The following is a 10000-nucleotide window of genomic DNA, read 5'->3' as shown; positions in this document are numbered from 1 at the left end:
GTTATCCTGAGTCACCAAAGCGGCCGGGGCGCGCCCGGAGACGCGTCCCGGATGGGTTTTGGGTCTGATAAATGCACGCGTCCCCGGCCCTCGCGGGCCGGGTCGGCGCTCGTTTGCATGTATTAGCTCTGGAATTGCCACAGTTATCCAAGTACGGGTGGAGCGATCAAAGGAACCATAACTGATTTAATGAGCCATTCGCAGTTTCACTGTACCGGCCGTGTGCACTTAGACCTGCATGGCTTAATCTTTGAGACAAGCATATGTTACTGGCAGGATCAACCAGGTAGTGTAGCCGTAGGAGAGCCTCGCTCTGACCCGGGGTTCACGCGGCGCGGGTCCCGGTTTCCACCCCCCGGGGGGAGCGGGACCGGGGCCACTCTCGTGTGGCTCTCCCCTCTCGTAGGCTGAGGGGCGGCCGGGTGGGCCGTAACCGAGGAAAGGTGCGTTTCGCGGGGCCGGGTGGCCGCGACGGGCCGGGGGCGTCTCCGCCCTCGGTCGCCGAGGCCCTCGCCGGCCGCCGGTGGCGGACCTTCGCGTCTGACGGACCGTCTGAGTCTCCCGCGGAAAGGGTCGGGCGGGCTCCGGAGAGCCCCCCTGGAGGCGAGAGCGCCGGGTCGGGGAGGAACCGACCGCCCATGGCGGCCGACGCGCTAACGTCGGCCGGGCGGAGGCCTGCCCCAGGCGCAGTTCGATTTCCAGAATCTCAGGGCCATGACACACAAAGCGTATCCGGGCGTCACCCCGTAACGGGTCATTAAGGCTGAGACGTGGGCGGCCCTGTCCCGCCCGGGGTTTCGTTTAGCGGCCGACGCCGGTTCGTTTTGCGGCCGAACGACGCCGGTTCGTTTAGCGGCCGAACGAAGCCGGCTCGTTTAACGGCCGAGGCCAGCCGGGTTCGTCCCTTCCTTGGATGATTTGCCATTCGTAATAAGAATCGTCACTACCTCAGTGCAGAGGGACTTTTTCGAGGCATTTGTGTCCGCTCGAGAGGCCTCTCGCTGGGCTCGAGAGGTCATGGGATCCGGTAGCCTATCACCTTGGAGAATCAGCGAGGTGCTCTTCCCTATATACCCGATGGCACCTGTTCGGGCCACCGTCCCCTGCTGGACGGGGCCCGGCTCTGTACCGCCCCAGACAGAGCGCCTTCGTCGGTCACGAAGGCAGGGTCGTGGACCCTGGAAGCGCACGAGCCACCCGACTCGGCTTCCATAGCGGCTGGCGGCCCTGGCCCGCCCGAGACGAAGCGCCTTCGTCGGTCAGACAGATAGGGTCGAGGACCCTGGAAGTGCGAGAGCCACCCGACTCGACTTCCACGGCGGCCCGGAGGCCGGGCCCGTCCCCGTCCGTGCCCGGGGACGGGGCACCTTCGTCGGTCAAACGCGTTGGGTCTTGGACCCTGGAAGTGCACGAGCCACCCAACTCGACTTCCATAGCGGTCGGCGGCCCCGTACCGCCCCAGACAGAGCACCTTCGTCGGTCACGAAGAGAGGGTCTTGGACCCTGGAAGTACACGAGCAACCCAACTCGACTTCCATAGCGGTCGGCGGCCCCGTACCGCCCCAGACAGAGCACCTTCGTCGGTCACGAAGAGAGGGTCTTGGACCCTGGAAGTTCACGAGCAACCCAACTCGACTTCCATAGCGGTCGGCGGCCCTGTCCCGCCCCAGACGATGCACCTTCGTCTGTCACACAGATAGGGTCTTGGACCCTGGAAGCCGTCCCCCTCGACTTCCGTAACGGTCGGCGGCCCTGTCCCGCCGCAGACGGGTCACCACTCCGTCTGTCTGTAGGGTCTTGGACCCTGGAAGCCGCCCCACTCGACTTCCATCGCGGTCGGCGGCCCTGGCCCGCCGCAGACGGGTCGCCACTCCGTCTGTCTGTAGGGTCTTGGACCCTGGAAGCCGCCCCACTCGACTTCCATCGCGGTCGGCGGCCCTGGCCCGCCGCAGACGGGTCGCCACTCCGTCCGTCTATAGGGTCTTGGACCCTGGAAGCCGCCACACTCGACTTCCATCGCGGTCGGCGGCCCTGTCCCGCCGCAGACGGTGTGCCACTCCGTCTGTCACACAGATACATAAGGGTGTCTCGGAACCCCGGACGCCGACCGAGACGAAACGCGTGGGGTCGGTGCGCCCGAGAGGGTAGGGTGCCCCGGGGCCGGCCGCTCGCCCGACCGGCTTCCGGGACTCCTTGACCGCTCGGGAGACCTATCCACGCGCCCGCCCGACCGGCGGCCGGGGGCCCTCGACCGCCACACGCGTACCGACGACCGGGGGGTTTCCGTTTTACGGCCGACGCCGAGATCCTTCGACGGTTCCAACAGGGGTTGTTACGCTTTTGTGTTCGCCCGTGTCTGAGCATATATGGTCGGGTCGAACCTTTGAGGCCGTAGCCTGGAGATCCAGGGCGGATCTTTTCTCACAACACGTGTGTCTTTGAGGCCGTAGCCTAGATCCAGAGACTTTAGGATCTTTTTAGCAGTTTTAAGGCCGTAGCCTTGATCCAGGGCGGATCTTTTGAGCAGTTTTAAGGCCGTAGCCTTGATCCAGGGCGGATCTTTTCACAGGTTTTAAGCCGAAGCGCCTTGATCCAGGGACTTTTGGATCTTTTTTTGCCGTTTTTAGGCCGTAGCCTTGATCCAGGGCGGATCGTTTTGCGGCCGTAGCCGAGTTCCATCACCCAAGGTAGCTTTAGTTTTTAGGCATTAGCCTTGATGATCCAGGGCGGATCGTTTTGCGGCCGTAGCCGAGTTCCATCACCCAAGGTAGCTTTAGTTTTTAGGCATTAGCCTTGATGATCCAGGGCGGATCGTTTTTTCCCATCTTTCGGGTATGAGCTCTTTAATTGTGAGCCTTCGGCCGACACTCGCCCGGGGCGCTGCCTCACATCAGACGCCCTTCGTCCGTTCCAACCGTTCCAGTTCTTTTAACGGTTTTTCGTTCATCGCACACCGACGCGCACAGACCTTTCTTGGGATCTGTCGCAGGGAGGGAGGACGCTGGAGGTCCACTTCGAGGCACCCATCCCTATATACCCGATGGCACCTGTTCAAACGACCGCCCCTTGAGAGAAGGGGCCCTTCCCGTGGCTCGTCCGGGAGGAGGCGCCCGCGTCGGAAGGCGCCGTAAGGTCGGAGACCCTGGAAGTGCACGAGTCACCCGCTTTTACCTCCAGGCCCTCTGTCGTACTTCTCGTGTCCGCTCACGAGACCTCTTTTCGGCTTTATGGAAGTGCACGAGTCACCCGCTTTTGCCTTTTCTGGAAGTGCACGAGTCACCCGCTTTTGCTTCCAGGCCCTCTGTCGTACTTCTCGTGTCCGCTCACGAGACCTCTCTTCGGCCTGGGGGTGCGCCACGTACACCCCCGCGTCCGCATTCGAGTCACCTCTTCGGGCTCATGAGGTAGGGTCGGTGACCCTGGAAGTCAGAGACTTCCAGGCCTTCTGTCGTACACCCTCGCGTCCGCTCACGAGACCTCTCTTCGGCCTGGGGGTGCGCCACGTACACCCTCCCGCGTCCGCTTTCGAGTCACCACTCTGGGCTACGGAGGTAGGGACGTGTGCCCTGGAGGAACCTGACTTCCAGGAGGGAGGGCCGCCCTGTCAGGCCCGCTTTCGAGTCACCCATCTGGGCTAAGGAGGTAGGGACGTGTGCCCTGGAGGAACCAGACTTCCAGGAGGGAGGGCCGCCCTGTCAGGCCCGCTTTCGAGTCACCCATCTGGGCTAAGGAGGTAGGGACGTGTGCCCTGGAGGAACCAGACTTCCAGGAGGGAGGGCCGCCCTGTCAGGCCCGATTTCGAGTCACCCATCTGGGCTAAGGAGGTAGGGACGTGTGCCCTGGAGGAACCAGACTTCCAGGAGGGAGGGCCGCCCTGTCAGGCCCGCTTTCGAGTCACCCATCTGGGCTAAGGAGGTAGGGACGTGTGCCCTGGAGGAACCAGACTTCCAGGAGGGAGGGCCGCCCTGTCAGGCCCGCTTTCGAGTCACCCATCTGGGCTAAGGAGGTAGGGACGTGTGCCCTGGAGGAACCAGACTTCCAGGAGGGAGGGCCGCCCTGTCAGGCCCGATTTCGAGTCACCCATCTGGGCTAAGGAGGTAGGGACGTGTGCCCTGGAGGAACCGGACTTCCAGGAGGGAGGGCCGCCCTGTCAGGCCCGATTTCGAGTCACCCATCTGGGCTAAGGAGGTAGGGACGTGTGCCCTGGAGGAACCGGACTTCCAGGAGGGAGGGCCGCCCTGTCAGGCCCGCCTCGGAGTCACCTCTCTGGGCTAAGGAGGTAGGGACGTGTGCCCTGGAGGAACCAGACTTCCAGGAGGGAGGGCCGCCCTGTCAGGCCCGCCTCGGAGTCACCCATCTGGGCTAAGGAGGTAGGGACGTGTGCCCTGGAGGAACCAGACTTCCAGGAGGGAGGGCCGCCCTGTCAGGCCCGCTTTCGAGTCACCCATCTGGGCTAAGGAGGTAGGGACGTGTGCCCTGGAGGAACCAGACTTCCAGGAGGGAGGGCCGCCCTGTCAGGCCCGATTTCGAGTCACCCATCTGGGCTAAGGAGGTAGGGACGTGTGCCCTGGAGGAACCAGACTTCCAGGAGGGAGGGCCGCCCTGTCAGGCCCGATTTCGAGTCACCCATCTGGGCTAAGGAGGTAGGGACGTGTGCCCTGGAGGAACCAGACTTCCAGGAGGGAGGGCCGCCCTGTCAGGCCCGCTTTCGAGTCACCCATCTGGGCTAAGGAGGTAGGGACGTGTGCCCTGGAGGAACCAGACTTCCAGGAGGGAGGGCCGCCCTGTCAGGCCCGCCTCGGAGTCACCTCTCTGGGCTAAGGAGGTAGGGACGCGTGCCCTGGAGGAACCAGACTTCCAGGAGGGAGGGCCGCCCTGTCAGGCCCGCCTCGGAGTCACCCATCTGGGCTAAGGAGGTAGGGACGTGTGCCCTGGAGGAACCAGACTTCCAGGAGGGAGGGCCGCCCTGTCAGGCCCGCTTTCGAGTCACCCATCTGGGCTAAGGAGGTAGGGACGTGTGCCCTGGAGGAACCAGACTTCCAGGAGGGAGGGCCGCCCTGTCAGGCCCGCCTCGGAGTCACCCATCTGGGCTACGGAGGCAGGGACGCGTGCCCTGGAGGAACCAGACTTCCAGGAGGGAGGGCCGCCCTGTCAGGCCCGCTTTCGAGTCACCCATCTGGGCTACGGAGGTAGGGACGTGTGCCCTGGAGGAACCAGACTTCCAGGAGGGAGGGCCGCCCTGTCAGGCCCGCTTTCGAGTCACCCATCTGGGCTACGGAGGTAGGGACGTGTGCCCTGGAGGAAACGGACTTCCAGGAGGGAGGGCCGCCCTGTCAGGCCCGCCTCGGAGTCACCTCTCTGGGCTAAGGAGGCAGGGACGTGTGCCCTGGAGGAACCAGACTTCCAGGAGGGAGGGCCGCCCTGTCAGGCCCGCTTTCGAGTCACCCGTCTGGGCTACGGAGGTAGGGACGTGTGCCCTGGAGGAACCGGACTTCCAGGAGGGAGGGCCGCCCTGTCAGGCCCGCCTCGGAGTCACCTCTCTGGGCTAAGGAGGCAGAGACGTGTGCCCTGGAGGAACCGGACTTCCAGGAGGGAGGGCCGCCCTGTCAGGCCCGCCTCGGAGTCACCTCTCTGGGCTAAGGAGGCAGGGACGTGTGCCCTGGAGGAACCGGACTTCCAGGAGGGAGGGCCGCCCTGTCAGGCCCGCCTCGGAGTCACCTCTCTGGGCTAAGGAGGCAGAGACGTGTGCCCTGGAGGAACCGGACTTCCAGGAGGGAGGGCCGCCCTGTCAGGCCCGCCTCGGAGTCACCTCTCTGGGCTAAGGAGGCAGGGACGTGTGCCCTGGAGGAACCAGACTTCCAGGAGGGAGGGCCGCCCTGTCAGGCCCGCTTTCGAGTCACCCATCTGGGCTACGGAGGTAGGGACGTGTGCCCTGGAGGAACCGGACTTCCAGGAGGGAGGGCCGCCCTGTCAGGCCCGCCTCGGAGTCACCTCTCTGGGCTAAGGAGGCAGGGACGTGTGCCCTGGAGGAACCGGACTTCCAGGAGGGAGGGCCGCCCTGTCAGGCCCGCCTCGGAGTCACCCATCTGGGCTACGGAGGTAGGGACGCGTGCCCTGGAGGAACCATACTTCCAGGAGGGAGGGCCGCCCTGTCAGGCCCGCCTCGGAGGCCTCCCCTCGGGCAGGGGAGGCAGGGTCGGGGACCCTGGAGGAACCGGACTTCCAGGAGGGAGGGCCGCCCTGTCAGGCCCGCCTCGGAGGCCTCCCCTCGGGCAGGGGAGGCAGGGTCGGGGACCCTGGAGGTGCCGGACCTCCAGGGGGACGGAGGCCGAACCCGTGGCCGGGGAGGGTGAGCCTTGCCGGGCTAGGCTCGCGCGGGTTCGAAGGCCTGGTTCGAGAGGACCCCTTCCCCTATATACCCGATGGCACCTGTTCACACTACTGCCCTTTCGAGAGGGGACCCCGACCGGTCCGCGGCCGGGACGGCGCACCTCGGTCGGCCTCGGCGAGTGGGTCGGGGTGCCTGGAGGTGCGCGAGCGGCCCGCCTGGAAGTGCGCGAGCCACCCGACTCTGGCGGCCGGCGCCCCCGGGCCCGTGCCCGCGGCCGACTCGTCTGACCCGGCATCGTCAAGGTCACCAATACCACGGAGCGTCTACGACGCCCCGTTTCCGAGATATCGGCCAATGAACTGCCGGGCGCCGTATCTCGGCCGGGGAAGGTCCTACGGACTCGGGGCCGGGCTCGTCGGAAAGGTCTCGCCCGGGGCTTTCCGACGAGACCGGCCGCGGGTCCGTGCGACCCCGGGGGCCCGAGATACTTCCGGTCGAAAATTCGAATTTCGTTACCGCGCTGCTCCGGCGCCCCGGGTCCGGGGCCTTCGCCCTTCGGGTGGGTGGCTCCTCCGCGGGGGGCCTTTCGAACGAGCCCACCCGCGCGTCGCTAGCCCTTTCCGGGGCCGAGATACGGCCTACCCCCGCGGGATTTTCCCACGGCCGTTTCTCGGGCGCCTCGGGTCCGGGGCCTTCGCCCTTCGGGTCGGTCGCTATGCCGGAGGGGAGCTTTCGAACGAGCCCTCCCTCGAGTCTCTGGCCCTTTCCCGGGCCGAGATACGGGCGGGTGGTCGCGGAATTTTCGCTCGTCCGGGGCTCCGGCGCCCCTAGCGTCCGCCTCGGAGGTCGCCCGGACGCGCGGCCGGTCTCGTTCGAAAGGTCCGTCCCGGGGCTTTCCGACGAGCCCGGCCTCGGGTCCGTGCGACCCCGCCCGCCGGAGATACGTCCGGTCGAAGCTCGCGGAAATTCCCGCGGCCGTATCTCGGGCGCCTCGGGTCCGGGGCCTTCGCCCTTTGGGTCGGTCGCTCCGCCGGAGGGGGCCTTTCGAACGAGCCTACCCGCGAGCCTCTAGCCCCTTCCCCGGCCGAGATACGGCGGTCTATGCCCGGATTTTCCCACGGCCGTTTCTCGGGCGCCTCGGGTCCGGGGCCTTCGCCCTTCGGGTCGGTCGCTATGCCGGAGGGGAGCTTTCGAACGAGCCTACCCGCGAGCCTCTAGCCCTTTCCCCGGCCGAGATACGGCGGTCCCTCCCCGGATTTTCCCACGGCCGCAGCACGGGCGCCTTTGCTCGGATCGACTCGCCCTTTGGGTCGGTTGCTCTACCGGAGCGGCCCTATCCAACGAGCCAACCCTCGTCTCTCTAACCCTTTCCCCGGCCGAGATACGGCGGTCCCTCCCCGGATTTTCCCACGGCCGCAGCACGGGCGCCTTTGCTCGGATCGACTCGCCCTTTGGGTCGGTTGCTCTACCGGAGCGGCCCTATCCAACGAGCCAACCCTCGTCTCTCTAACCCTAAGCCCGGCCGAGATACGGCGGTCCCTCCCCGGATTTTCCCACGGCCGCAGCACGGGCGCCTTTGCTCGGATCGACTCGCCCTTTGGGTCGGTTGCTCTACCGGAGCGGCCCTATCCAACGAGCCAACCCTCGTCTCTCTAACCCTAAGCCCGGCCGAGATACGGCGGTCCCTCCCCGGATTTTCCCACGGCCGCAGCACGGGCGCCTTTGCTCGGATCGACTCGCCCTTTGGGTCGGTTGCTCTACCGGAGCGGCCCTATCCAACGAGCCAACCCTCGTCTCTCTAACCCTAAGCCCGGCCGAGATACGGCGGTCCCTCCCCGGATTTTCCCACGGCCGCAGCACGGGCGCCTTTGCTCGGATCGACTCGCCCTTTGGGTCGGTTGCCCTACCGGAGCGGCCCTATCCAACGAGCCAACCCTCGTCTCTCTAACCCTAAGCCCGGCCGAGATACGGCGGTCCCTCCGCGGATTTTCCCACGGCCGCAGCACGGGCGCCTTTGCTCGGATCGACTCGCCCTTTGGGTCGGTTGCTCTACCGGAGCGGCCCTATCCAACGAGCCAACCCGCTTCTCTCTAACCCTAAGCCCGGCCGAGATACGGCGGTCCCTCCGCGGATTTTCCCACGGCCGCAGCTCGGGCGCCTTTGCTCGGATCGACTCGCCCTTCGGGTCGGTTGCTCTACCGGAGCGGCCCTATCCAACGAGCCAACCCGCTTCTCTCTAACCCTAAGCCCGGCCGAGATACGGCGGTCCCTCCCCGGATTTTCCAACGGCCGCAGCTCGGGCGCCTTTGCTCGGATCGACTCGCCCTTTGGGTCTGTTGCTCCACCCGAGCGGACCTTTCCAACGAGCCAACCCTCGTCTCTCTAACCCTAAGCCCGGCCGAGATACGGGGTACCACCGCCTGACCTTTAAACGGCCGTAACTCGGGCGCCTTTGCTCGGATCGACTCGCCCTTTGGGTCGGTTGCTCCACCCGAGGGGACCTTTCGAACGAGCCTACCCGCTTCTCCCTAACCCCAAGCCCGGCCGAGATACGGCGGTCCCTCCGCGGATTTTCCCACGGCCGCAGCTCGGACGCCTTTGCTCGGATCGACTCGCCCTTTGGGTCGGTTGCTCTACCGGAGCGGCCCTTTCCAACGAGCCAACCCTCGTCTCTCTAACCCTAAGCCCGGCCGAGATACGGGGCACCACCGCCTGACCTTTAAACGCCCGTAGCTCCGGCGCACAAAGTCCCAGGACTTCGCCCTTTGGGTCGGTTGCTCCACCGGAGGGGACCTTTCCAACGAGCCAACCCGCGTCTCTCTAACCCCAAGCCCGGCCGAGATACGGGGCACCACCGCCTGACCTTTAAACGCCCGTAGCTCGGGCGCCTTGGGTCGGATCGACTCGTCCCTTGGGTCGGTTGCTCTACCGGAGCGGACCTATCCAACGAGCCAACCCGCGCCTCTCTAACCCTAAGCCCGGCCGAGATACGGGGTACCACCCCTTGATATTCCCACGGCCGTAGCTCCGGAGCCCTTCGCCGCAGCCCTTCGGGACACCCACCCTCGGACGACCCGCGGAGGGACCTTTCCAACGAGCCAACCCTCGCCTCTCTAACCCTTTCCCCGGCCGAGATACGGGGTACCACCCCTTGATATTCCCACGGCCGTAGCTCCGGAGCCCTTCGCCGCAGCCCTTCGGGACACCCACCCTCGGACGCCCCGCGAATGGACCTTTCCAACGAGCCAACCCTCGCCTCTCTAACCCTTTCCCCGGCCGAGATACGGGGTACCACCCCTTGATATTCCCACGGCCGTAGCTCCGGAGCCCTTCGCCGCAGCCCTTCGGGACACCCACCCTCGGACGCCCCGCGGAGGGACCTTTCCAACGAGCCAACCCTCGCCTCTCTAACCCTTTCCCCGGCCGAGATACGACCCCGAGAACTGTGGCACCTCTACCCGACCACAGTGCACCCGAGGCCGGCCTCGGACCCCCGAGGACGGTGGCACCTCTACCCGACCACAGTGCACCCGAGGCCGGCCCCGGACCCCCGAGGACGGTGGCCCCTCTACCCGACCACCGTGCACCCGAGGCCGGCCTCGGAACCAGCCACGGACACCCTGGAGCCCGTACCCGGCGCACCGTTCGGTCCCGGGCACCCACTCTTAA

This window comes from Paramisgurnus dabryanus, unplaced genomic scaffold, assembly GCF_030506205.2.
Source record: "Paramisgurnus dabryanus unplaced genomic scaffold, PD_genome_1.1 h2tg000254l_1_41051__unordered_in_group10, whole genome shotgun sequence".
NCBI classification, from domain to species: domain Eukaryota; kingdom Metazoa; phylum Chordata; class Actinopteri; order Cypriniformes; family Cobitidae; genus Paramisgurnus; species Paramisgurnus dabryanus.
Note: the sequence above shows the minus strand (reverse complement) of the source record.